The sequence below is a fragment of the Nicotiana tabacum genome, chromosome 8, assembly GCF_000715075.1.
Source record: "Nicotiana tabacum cultivar K326 chromosome 8, ASM71507v2, whole genome shotgun sequence".
NCBI lineage: Eukaryota > Viridiplantae > Streptophyta > Magnoliopsida > Solanales > Solanaceae > Nicotiana > Nicotiana tabacum.
In genome coordinates, this window is record NC_134087.1 from 62,779,229 (window position 1) to 62,785,492 (window position 6,264).

The 6,264-nt window shown below is 41.0% G+C and overlaps 1 non-coding gene across 1 annotated transcript; it reads left to right on the plus strand.

Annotated features, from left to right (window-relative positions):
• The first annotated feature begins 3,739 nt into the window (after positions 1-3,739).
• Positions 3,740-3,846, plus strand: LOC142163673 (small nucleolar RNA R71). Its single transcript, XR_012694618.1, has one exon. It is a non-coding gene; the product is annotated as a small nucleolar RNA R71 (small nucleolar RNA).
• Positions 3,847-6,264: the final 2,418 nt, after the last annotated feature.

A 6,264-nucleotide genomic window follows, 5' to 3' on the forward strand; every position in this document is an offset into this window, starting at 1 on the left:
AAAGGCTGCAGATAGAGATGCTTCCCATTTAGAGTAAAGTGAGTATGTGCCCTCCCTGGAGGCATCTGAGTCTGATTCAGTGCCGGAATATGTGCCTGACTTCCCGGGGAGGTTTAGATTGAGAGATGTGCCCACACCTCAAGGTTCTCCTACTACTCAAGCTTCAGTTCAAAATTCTTCTGAGTCATCTGAGGGCTCATCTAAGAGCAGTGATTGTGCAACCTCTACTTCACCTACAGCTTCGTCACCTGGAGAGGATAGATGAGGTACTGGATGAAGAAGGAGGGGGTGTGCTCCAACTCAGGGGTGTAGAGAGAATCAGAAATCCCGAGGTGTGGAAAAAAATATTTGTTAGTGAGATTGCATACAACAAGTTCCGAGAGTGGTGGCCCGAGAGAAAATTGATTCTTGAGTGACAATTCATTGAGATGGACCTTTTGGCTCACAACCCTAATATGAAGAGGTAATTCAGAGATAGACTGGGCTAGGAATATTTTACAAGCAAAGTTTGGGATGCAAACAAACACTTAGTCAAGGAGTTCTATGCTAATGTCGCCCACATAAAAAAGGGCACTAAAGTGACTAAGGTACGGAATTTGATAGTGAAGTTCGATGGGAAGCCAATTAATGACTACCTGGGCTTTCCAGAGGAAGATGAATCATTATACTTGGAAAATGTAGCATTGGATGAGGCAGCCCGTCCGTGGTTAGCAGAATAACTGGCACTCACGGGTACCACCCCAGCATGGTTGACATCAGGAGTCCAAATTTTGAGGAGAAATTTAAACTTCGACGCAAATGGGTAGGAGACTTTCGTATGCAGTAAGCTGGACCCCACTACTCATGAGAACTCTCTGCCTGTCTCCCAAGCAATATTGGTGGCTTCTATCATGGCAAGGTACCCGATCAACATCGGGAATGTTATGTCTAGGGTGATCACAAGGGTGGTAAATGAAGGTAATAGATCCTAACCCTTCTCAAATTTCCTGACAATGTTCTTTGAGGACCAGGATATGGAGAAAAGGAAGTTTGATGTGAAGGTAAAACCAAAGATTCCCTTTTCCTGGTACAGCCTCAAGGGTGATGATAACCCTAAAGATCCTAAAGGTAAAGCCACTACTTCTACTGGCCAATTTGAAGAGCCAGTAATAGTAGTCACTTCTTTTGAGCCTCCCTCATCCACACTAGATATTGCCCCAGGACCCTCTACTGCCACTGCTCCAAATATCCCCTCATCCTCAACTTACCCATTGACTCCCCACCATTTGGGCCAAACCCTTGCCAGTATCAACAACTGGATGTAGGCAGCAATTTCTAAGCTGCCTGTGCTTTCTAGCTCGGTGGTAGCCCAATCCGTACCCCCACAGCCACAGGTTCCAGCTTTAGTGGAAGAGACTCTTAAGGAGCTTCTGGATAACCAGAAAAAGCTCCTGGAGAACCAGCAATTGATATTGGAGGTTGTAGGTACTCATGGGAAGGCATTGAAGGAGCTAACAAAGGAGAAAAAGAAGCTAAGAAAGACTTGAGCCTCAAAGGAGTTTGTGAAGGATTTGAGGGTAGAAGTGGAGAAGATGAAGGCTGCTGAACAACGTACGAGATACTCAAATGCAGAAGGTTGTAAATTGTCCATACTTCGGAAAAAAGGCTAGAAGTACTGGGATTAAGTATCCAAGAATGATAGCAGCATCGTTAGTGGTATATTTTCCAGTCTATGGTTTCTGGGTATCGAGAGGTCTAAATTACAAGAGTAAAGAAGATTTGAGATAATCTGATGTTTCGCTCGATGAACGTAAGGAAATCTATGGTGAAAGAAAGTTGAAGGGAGGTTGCAAGTAGTATAAATGGATATGTGTAAGTGGCAAACTAAAGTATGGTAAAGCGATAAGGTTTTAGGACGTCAGGAATAAGGATAAGAAAGGGCGAGTGAGAAGGTGACTTGAATGGATAAGTCCTCACAATTAAGCCCATGAAAACAAGAAGAGATGATGGTTTCCCTAAGTTATACAAAGCTCAGTATAGCCTGAATGAACTCAAAGGAGTCTAAGAATAATAGCATTTAGAAGAAATGGAATGGTGCCCTGGTAGTAGAATGAGGGTGTAATTGTGATAGATAAAGAATGATGTTTGGGCCTTCGATTGAGTAATCATTTGAAGAAAGGGATTCATGAATTGTACGGGATTAATTCACCCATGTAAGGTGAATCAATAATTGATGAACAAAAGTCACAAAGCATGAGATGAGATTAGGCCGTCACTCTTAAGATGAACAGTAATGAGAGAGTATTAAAGGATTTCACAAAGCTATTTAGATTTACTTGTCGAGTCTTTTACTCCATGTTTCTCTCATGTCTATCATTTACTGATTTTCATTCCTTACATACTCGGAACATTATTTGTAGTGACGTGCCTTTTGCCTGGGGACATTGCGTTTCATGCCTGCATGTCCCGATTGACAGGTCGAGAGCCCTCCAAGTAGGCTATCAGCTCAACGAAAGATGTTGGTGCGCTTCATTTGCTTCGGAGTTACTTGTTTGGTTAGTATGATTTAGACGTGTATTGTTTGGTATGGCGGGACACTGTCCCAACCTTTACAAAAATTATATATTCTTAGAGGCTTATAGACAGATGTCATGTACGTAAAAGATTGTATGGCCTTGTCGGCCTATGTTCAGTGTACGAGTGGTTATCTTGGTCTTATAGGCCTGTATGTCTTATGTATAACTTGGTATCACATGGTTTATTCTACTTATCTAATGGAAGCCTTCCAGCTCAATGATCTATGATAGTATGAAGTGAAAAGATATATTATGTTGGTACTTGATTGAGTAAGGTACCGGGTGCTCACCGCGGCCCATCGGTTTGGGTCGTGACAAAAGTGGTATCAGAGTAGTTTTGTCCTAGGGAGTCTACAAGCCGTGTCTAATAGAGACTTATTTATGGGTGTGTCGTGCACCACACTTATAAGCAGGAGGCTACATGGCATTTAGGACTGTCACTCTTTCTTCTTACTCTAGCTTCTTATGTTGGTACTTGGTTGAGTAAGGTACCAAGTGCCTATCGCGGCCTATTGGTTTGGGTCGTCACATGCACCCTGCTCTCAGATGGATGTTCCCTGAGTCTCAAATTTTTCATTTAATTTTTTGATGAATGCTATCATGAGATCTTCTATACTAGACCGATTTGACTATTGTGGCTGGTATTGCTGCCTCTACTGGTTCTAAAAACCTAGTGGTCCTTGACTCTAGGGTATGAGATTATTTTGCTTCCATGAGTTCAAGATCCCACTAGGTGAACTCCACGGAAATTTGGATGTCTTTGACCCATAACATTATAGTTGTTCCCACCTTGGTAGTTTCCTCTATTAAAGTTCCCCATAGTGTTGACTTCCTCGGATGTTGCTCGACACTTATTTGTAGGGTGTCCTATTCCACAAAAGTCACATGCTCCTTGCGGCTCACTCTGTACCTTGGCCAATGTCAGCTTTCTTATCTCCTTGGACATAGTGTCTAGCTGGTCTTGCATGGATGTGTTAATGTCAACCTGGTGAACCCCAACTGATTTTCTTCTGTCATTACTCTCGGCCGGCAATTGATTAGCATCCTCAGATAATTTATCAAGGATTAAGACAACCTTCTCCAGCATTTTCTTCATTAGTAGACCACCACATGCAGTATTCAGAGTTCGTCATGAGGATGGTGTCAATCTATCCTAAAAATTCTAGAGTTGCATCCACAAATCAATTCCATTATGCTGACACTTTCTGACTATCTCCTTGAATCTTTCCCAAGCTTCGAAAACCGGTTCTTTCTCCTTCTGGCAGAAATTGTTGATTTCCCTTCTGAACATCCCAATTTTTGCAGCTGAGAAATACTTGTCAAGAAACTTCTTGGTCATATCTTCCCATATCCTAGTCAAAACTGTGGTAAGTGATCGGGTCCAACCCTATACCACTATGGAGTGGCAAGAGCGGTCGATGCAACTTTTACCCGAGAAGGTATGGATCGAATCCACAAGGAGCTAGAATGTTTGGGATTTGGATTCCTATCTAAACTGACAATGTGTAGTGCTCTCAATTACACTTCCAATCATATTTGTTTGTTTGTTACTTCTAATTTTCTGCTAACGATATGCGAAATTAAACTATGTATGAATGCTTGTAAGGTTTTCTAAATGGTTAAAGAGGCACTAGGGAAGTGACTTTCTCCTAGGTGAATACTTGACGGGTTCTAAAGTCTAATGCAAAGTTGTTATGTTGGGGATTGCGATATAGCCAATGCACGAAACTACTCACTCTATACCTCTCAGTAGCTTGAGTGACCTTGCCCTAATTGACTTTCTCAAGACCAATTGGGTGTCAAAATTGTGCAAGCAATATAGGCTCAAGTCGGGTATTACTATCTCTAGGTTTAACCTTTTAATTGGGACTATCAATCTCTTGAATACACCCCAATTCCTTGTGGAACTGATTTTCCTAGACTCAAGCTCTCTTTCTCAAGAAGGGCCCAAGTCAAAAAGGCCTAAATTAGTGTTTGCAACCACTAATTCAACATGAAAAATACAAATCAGTCCAAATATCAACCACCCATAAATATCTAAGCCTTAAAACAAAAGACCCATTAAATACACACACTAGGGTTGAGCCACAACCCTAGCTAATGGGTCTAGCTACTCATAATAATTGAAGAAATCAGATATTGAGACGAAGAATAACCCATAAAATATAATTACAATCTAAGATTAGAAGATTTAATGTTAACTAGCTACAAAATTACTCAAAATAGCTTAAAACCGCCGTTCACGTTCTCTAATAAGATAAAGATACCCTAAAAATCTAAAAAAGAAGTATTTATATAAGACCAAATTTTATGGACAAAAATACCCCTGACGGAGGTATCGTGGTCCGCAAGAAATGGAATGCAACCGGGTGGCTTCACTGCGCACCGCATAAAATGGACTGTGGACCATGGTGTCTTGAACTTCCAAAATTCCAACTCTCTGAATCCCCTCTCCGCGGACCGCAACAAATGGATTGCGGCGGCGAAGAATCTACCGCATACCGCATTGCCGGAGCTTCCAAAGTTGCATCTCTCTGATATTTTCCACCGCGTACTGGAACAAATGCACTGCGGTTGCGGTGGGTCTATTGCTGCTGCGGTGGATTTACTGCTATAGCAGTGCTTTGACTTGTTCTTAGTACTTGAAAAGGCTTCACTCCTTTTTGAGCTGGTTTTTGATTTCCTTGTCATTTTTTGACCAAACACTACAAATGCACAACATGTAAGCTTTCGAGACTACTTGTATAGATTTTTAATCCAAAACTAAAGCAAAAAGGAGTATAAAATAGACTAGAATCCCTAGTTATCAACTCCCCCAAACTTAAGCTTTTGCTTGTCCTCAAGCAAACAAAATAAGTCCCACCTCCTTAAGAATAAAACCAAGAAAATTCAGCTGACCTAAAGTGACCTCATCTAGCATCAATTGGGACTAACAGTTGCCCTCAATTCAAATGAATCATTAACAACATTCAACTTCTTAAGCACCAGGGTTTTAGTGCGACACAAAAACATCAAAAATTGACTCAACTCATCAAGGAAACTCTTTCTACTACTTTGGTCATTGTGGAACCCAAACTCATACTCCTCACTCTTCCTTAAGCAAGACCTCACTTTTAGGTTGTAGCACTTAGAACGAGGATTGTGGAAAACACACTCATCTCTCTCAAAGAAAGGTCACAAGTTCGGCTCTAAGTACCATAAGCTTGCTCCTTATGTGAGTCACCACTAATGTAAGCTTCATTCAACTCAAGATCATATAGGGCTTTTGTGGGGATACAATGAAGGCTTTTAGTTCAAGGCAGGAAATATTTGGTCTAAGTAGGTTTCATCTTCCCTTAAGTACTTCATTTGCTTCATTTTGGCACATATTCTCTTGACTTTTTCAGTCATTTACTTCTTTCTTAGGGGCTAGAGAGACACACTATCACTCTTTCTTATTCATTTCAAACATTTTTCTCCTTTCTAATCTGTCCACACCTTTCACCTTTTTACTTTTATTGACTCCGTTCACTTCTTCTACATTATTCATTCTTTTTGACTTTTTTCATTTTCTTTCTGCCTTTCCTTTTCTTCATTTTGTACCTTGTATCACTTTGTTGTATTCCTCGTCTCTCCCCCCAAACTTATGTTTTTGCCTTGTGCTAAGGAATGATCGGGTGCCAAGTTAGGGTCTTTTTGGAATGGGAAAAGGCTTGTATCATGGTCTTTG